Source organism: Leptopilina boulardi, unplaced genomic scaffold (assembly GCF_019393585.1).
Source record: "Leptopilina boulardi isolate dan_hultmark-lab unplaced genomic scaffold, ZJU_Lbou_2.1 LbouV2_325, whole genome shotgun sequence".
NCBI lineage: Eukaryota > Metazoa > Arthropoda > Insecta > Hymenoptera > Figitidae > Leptopilina > Leptopilina boulardi.
The window spans coordinates 5,745,024-5,751,053 of record NW_026137891.1 but is presented as its reverse complement, the minus strand read 5'-3'; the positions used below and the strand labels follow the sequence as shown (position 1 = coordinate 5,751,053).

The window sequence follows — 6,030 nt, the reverse complement described above, 5'->3', positions numbered from 1 at the left end:
TTTACTTCCATAGAACAATTTTATGGGGTAGCAAAAATTTTTAATAAATTACAATCGCAGGAAACTTAGCGTTCGTATTTACCTCGATACTTTGCAACTTTCCTAAAATATGGGGGTAAATACGAACGCCACTGTATTTCAGAAAAATCTTAGGGAAAATAAATTTAAAGTATTGCAATTGTTAAACTTATATAAAAACTCAAAAAAAATACGATAATAAACCTATTATGTAATAATGCATCATATATAAATACAAAAATCAAACAGGTTAAAAATTAAAATGCATTACACAATTAAAACCTTCAATAACTTTATCAAATCATAACGGATTTTTGCAAAACTTGGTACAGAAAGTATTTTGGAGTGATTGAATGTAAATACAAAAATAAAAGTCAAATTTTTTAAATTCAAAATGGCGGACTTTCCTAAAACTTATTTTTAAAAATGATCAAATTTTCTAACTCCAAATTCGTAATCAGCGACCCTGAAACCCCCCGAGTAACAATTTTCGAGCGAATCCAATCAATTTTTTAATTCTCGTCCGCCATTTTGAATTTTGAAAAACTGACTTCAAATTGGTAATTAGCGACCCCAAAAACCGTAGAATACCAAATTTTATTAAGATCCTGAAAAACTTTTTTCAACAAACCATTTGGCAAAAAAATTGAAACACTCCTTCGAGAGAACAGAGATTAAGTTTCTGCTTATTAATTACTAACGAGGATACGTATAGAAAGAAAAACTGTTTTCTATGTACTTTTATAATGTTAAAATAATAGTGTAATCAAATAAAAACAATTTTTGATATAAGAAAAAATTATTGAAAATACCGTTCGGATTTACCCCGGTTTTCTAATTTTCCTGGGTAAATACGAACGGTCTGATATTATTAATAAAATTTTACAGAAGGCAAAAATCAAAAATAGTTTCTGTTCTAGTATTCATAACAAACAATTATAAATAATAAAATAAATTTTTAGCTTCTTTTTCTTCAAATACGAGACAAAATACTGAAAGAGTGTCATCTTTGATTTTAAATATTTTTTGCAATACTCGTTATCTTTGTTTATGCTGTTGCTAATTAACAAACAAAAAATGGGATAATACTTAGAATCTCTTCAAGAGGATCTGAGGTAAAAATTCTCATATCGAACTTATTTTTAAAATTTTTAATTAAGCTGAAATAATTAGCGTTCGGATTTACCCCCCGTTCGGATTTACCCCGGCTGACCCTAATTAGGAACAATTATTATTTATAATAATATATTTCCTACAGATTAGTAAATAATTACATAATATTTTTTATTTGTTTTTATAATAACGTAATAGAAAATATTTTTTTGATTAAAAACAACATTTTCATTGTATAATAATAAATGGTTTTTAAAGTATTAAAATCGATTAAAACAAGTTATTGTTTAATTAGATTTCTTATTTAAAATTTCTTTCTTAAAATTGTGTAAATTTTTATATCACTTCGTCACACACAAATTAAATGTGACGTTGATTTCACAATTTTATACTCGGAATGACGTTAAGGAAGGCTCGTTCTCAACATGATACGCTATCAATCATATGTTTATGTAGCAAATTCTTTTTATTTTATTTTTTTTCGCAAAACTTCATTACTTCAAACTGAAGTTTATTTGCATCATCATAGTTTGTTTTAAAAACAAATAATTTCTTTAATAAATTAACAATTGTTAATTAATTAATTATTAATTGACAATTAAAATTTAAAACTCCATTAAATATATTTTATTATTTAGAATTAGACAATATAATTATTTACTGTCAAATTAATTCGGAATTGTAAATTAATTTTTTATTTTAATTATATTTTAATATTTAAATTATTGAAATTATTTAATTTTTTTTTATTATACATATTTAAATAAATTTTAGAAATGTATATTTTTTTTTAAATTCTATAATGATAATAAAATTAATTTTATAAGCTTACGAAATTTGATGTTTACCCGCAGAATCTAAAATTGATGTATGCATTATTTTTATATTTAATTGCAAAATTTCTTGCCGATAATCAACCAATATGTGGGGAAATAATCGTGACCCCCTGCGATGTCTTGTCCTCGTTGTTACAAAACAGTTATCAAATCTCCTTTAACCCCAAGATTAATGCCAAGACTATAATCATCGCAACCTATACAAATACTTTCCATTGTTTTATCAAACGTGCTCAATTTTTACATATAGATATATTTGCGAAAAAAAAATAATAAAATAATAAAATTTGTATGGAAATTTTCAATATATGTATATTATTTATTTATTTTTTTAGAAAACGTAAACGGATAAATGGAAAAATTATTTAATTGTTTATATCATAATATTTATCTCAATCTTTTATTTGATTATACAAATTTTTTATTATTATTTTTTCGTTTTATTATTAAATCGATTTCTCATTTGTTCTTTGATAGTTTTCCTTTATATGTTCTAAATCACTTACTTTAATGAGTATTCAAGTATTATAATTTTTCAAAGAAAACTTTTGTAATTTCTTTCTTAATATATTAAAGAAATTATTTAAGTTTTATAAAATTGTAAAAAATGAAATTTAAACAGGGTGAAGTTATAATATTAATCAATATACCTGTAATTATAGATAATTAATTTGCCCGATTGACCTATATGCATTTTTCTTTTTTCGTGTAACCAGATATAACTGGAAAATGATATAATTTAAAGAAAAAAAAAAATAAATTCAAACAGATAGATTGTGCTCACTCAACTAAAACTAATAATTATTCCATTGACAACTTATAACTATGTACATGTAAGTTTTAATTTAAGATAAAAAAAAATTTGTTATTCTTTCATTTAGAAAATTTTCTTTTCAAAAAATATGTTTAAATTTTTCTTCTTTTTTTATTTAAAAAAAAATGGTGTACCTAATTATTTTATTATCTTATTTCTTTCTTTTAATTATTTATTTATTTATTTATTTATTTAAATATTACCTTTCTTTCTTTCAATATTTTAGTTTTTCAATTTTTACTTTTATTTATTTTAATAATTTATTTATTTAAATAATTCATTTAAATATTTTATTTACCTATTTCTTGCAAATTTTTATTAATTTCTTTCAATGTTTTATTCATTTCTTGCATTATTTTATTTTTTTCAATATAAAAATAGTAAAATAATTCTATTTGTTAAATAATAAAAAAAATGTTTGTTAAAAATTTGTTTTCTATATTTTTCTCCCCTTTTTCTCATAGAAAATTTATTTGTAATATTTGTATAAAAAATTTTTCTTATTGCCTATTGTATATTAAAGAAATGTTTATTTTTTTTACCTTTTATAGTTTTTCGAATAACTTTGTAAATAATATTGTTTTTGAAGCTATTAACCAGGATAAAAGATAAATTCTCGTTTTTCTTTTTTGTTAAGAAAGAAAGGTGTTTTTTTTAAGCTTCATTTAATTTTTTTTAGCAATTTTTCAAGGTTTTTGTGATATCAGAATATATTTTACGTGTGTATCGCTTTTTTTTAAAAACAGGTTCCACTTTCCATCTCATTTGAAAGTCATAGGACAAAGTCTTCAAAAAATGTACGGTTATTTAATATGGCATACAGATCATAGAACAGAGTCCGAATCCAGGTTGATCAGTTCAGTGAGTGATTTATATAAATGTATAATGAGTCATTAATTTTATAAAGTCAACAAAAGATCCTTTGTTTATTTATCATTTTCCAAATCTAGAACTTGCATTTCAAATTTTATTGGATTTATTTTTTTTTTATTTTATTTGTTTGTTCATCACATTTATAGTTAGAAAATTTTTTTGATAAAAAAAAATTTATTTTATTCAAATAATCGGTTACTTGACTATTATCAAATAAATATTTACTTGAACCAAATAATTATTATTTAAGATGGTATTTGTTTCAAATACAGAAATTATTCGTTCAAATGAAGTTTATTTGGTTTAAAAAAAAAAATTATTTGGTTCTACAAAATAATTATTTGATAATAGTCGCAAGTAACCGATTATTTGAGTCAAGTAAATTTTTTTTTTCAGTGAATGATTATATTTGAATCATTTTAATTGTTTGAGTCAAATAAATTTTTATTCAACAACGATTATTTTTGAATAATTATAATTATTTGAATCAAATAAATTTTTAATTAAATTTAATTAAAATTTCCAATCTTCAACGGTATTACATCAATATGAAAGAGATAAAAAAATTTTTCGGGGAATTTTCCAACTTTATAATAAGATAATTAATTATTATCAATATCGAAAAAGAATTATTAAAACCAGAAATATCAAATTAATAAGCTTTTCTTATGCCTACTTTACAGATTTGATATTACATATTCAAAACTAGACTCAACTGGACTAACAGTACAGAGTACATCCTGTTTGTTTAAATAAAAAAGAGTATTATCTCTTATAATTAAGTTAACCTTTGTCAATGATCTTCAAATCACTTTTCAATTTTTTTTTTTTTGCAAAAAGTCAGAGGCGAGTTGTGCGAGACGAACACGGAATTTTTTTTAAATTCAGAAATATTCCATAATTAAAATAGCATTTCGTTTAATTTAGAAATGGTTATTATAAATAATTTTTCATATTTTATTAATTGTTTAAATAAATAATTTATGTATAAACAATTTGTACATACGTTGTATATACGTTTAATAGTTAATAAATTGATTATTATTGTTAAATTTTAAATTATTTTCCAATTTATATAAAGAAAAATATATTTATTATTTTATCAGCATTGAATTCTTTCGACATCACAGTGAATTTAAATAAGGAATTACAAAACAGAATTTAAATGTTGAGGGCTTGTCTCAATATCAGCCAATAAGAATGCTACATTTTATTAATCTCAATCGTTAATATGTTTGAAAATATCGTTGTTTACCAAGTATAAAATATTTATTACACAATTATTTAAATTTTTTAAAAAATATCGAAATTGCGTTCAACTTTTTCTTTAAAGTCCATATACATATAAGAAGAGTTTTCTAATAAAATTATTTTTAAAAAAATTGTAGATTTATAACATATATAATTAAATGGACTTTTTCTCATTATATTATCATTCTCAGAATGTTATCTTCTTGGGGCATAGAAAATATCAAGTCCAGACACAGAATGGACTACGGACTGATGCGCGTGGCAACGACCAGGAATATATATATATATATATATATATATACGCGAATTTCCTCCTGCGGATTTAATTCACTAATTCCATCTAATCTTAAAATCTTCTTATCGCAAATAAATAAATTTGCCTCCAAAAAAATTTTTTTGAATTAAAAAATATGTTGCAGCTTTCAATTATTTTTTAATTATATGTCATCTCTTACAACCACCCACTTAAATTCTAATTAATTAACTAAATATTTTCAACTATAAATACTTTAGTACATTTTAAATCTTACATTGAAAAAAAAATTTTTCATTCAAATAAACTTTTAATTATCAAGTTAAATATTTATTTGTATTAAATAATTCTTATTTTAATTAAATGGTAATTATTTCAATTAAATTTTGTTTTAAATTGTACAGAAATTATTGATTCAAATACAGTTCGAAAAAAATTATTCAGTTCAAGTAAATATTTATTTGGTTCAAGTAAATATTTATTTGATAATAGTTGATTATTTGAATGAAATAATTTTTTTTCAGTGTATTTTTTAAAAATTCTTTTAAATAATTAAAAAAAAATTTTAATTATTATTATTATTATTATTATTTTTATGAGAATAATTGTAAAATACTTTGGAATATTCTCAAACCTTATCTGAAAAGTCAAGTAGCAATGGATTGCAGTGAAGGTGAATTTTATTTAACTTTTCTGATAAAATATTTAATTTATTGTATAACCTTGTTCATTGTAAATATTTATTTTACTAGAATATAGTTAGTGGCAATATTATTTTGTAACACAAATTGACTTTAAAGATTAAAGGAGAAAAAATTGATCTTATTTAAAAAAAATATATATATATTATATATTAATGTCAAATAATTTTC

At 21.4% G+C, this 6,030-nt stretch overlaps 1 long non-coding RNA gene across 1 annotated transcript; it reads left to right on the top strand.

Annotated features, from left to right (window-relative positions):
- The first annotated feature begins 2,528 nt into the window (after positions 1 to 2,528).
- LOC127284621 (uncharacterized) lies at positions 2,529 to 4,713 on the top strand. Its single transcript, XR_007843506.1, has 3 exons — positions 2,529 to 2,800; positions 3,528 to 3,642; positions 4,338 to 4,713. It is a non-coding gene; the product is annotated as an uncharacterized LOC127284621 (long non-coding RNA).
- The last annotated feature ends 1,317 nt before the right edge of the window (positions 4,714 to 6,030 follow it).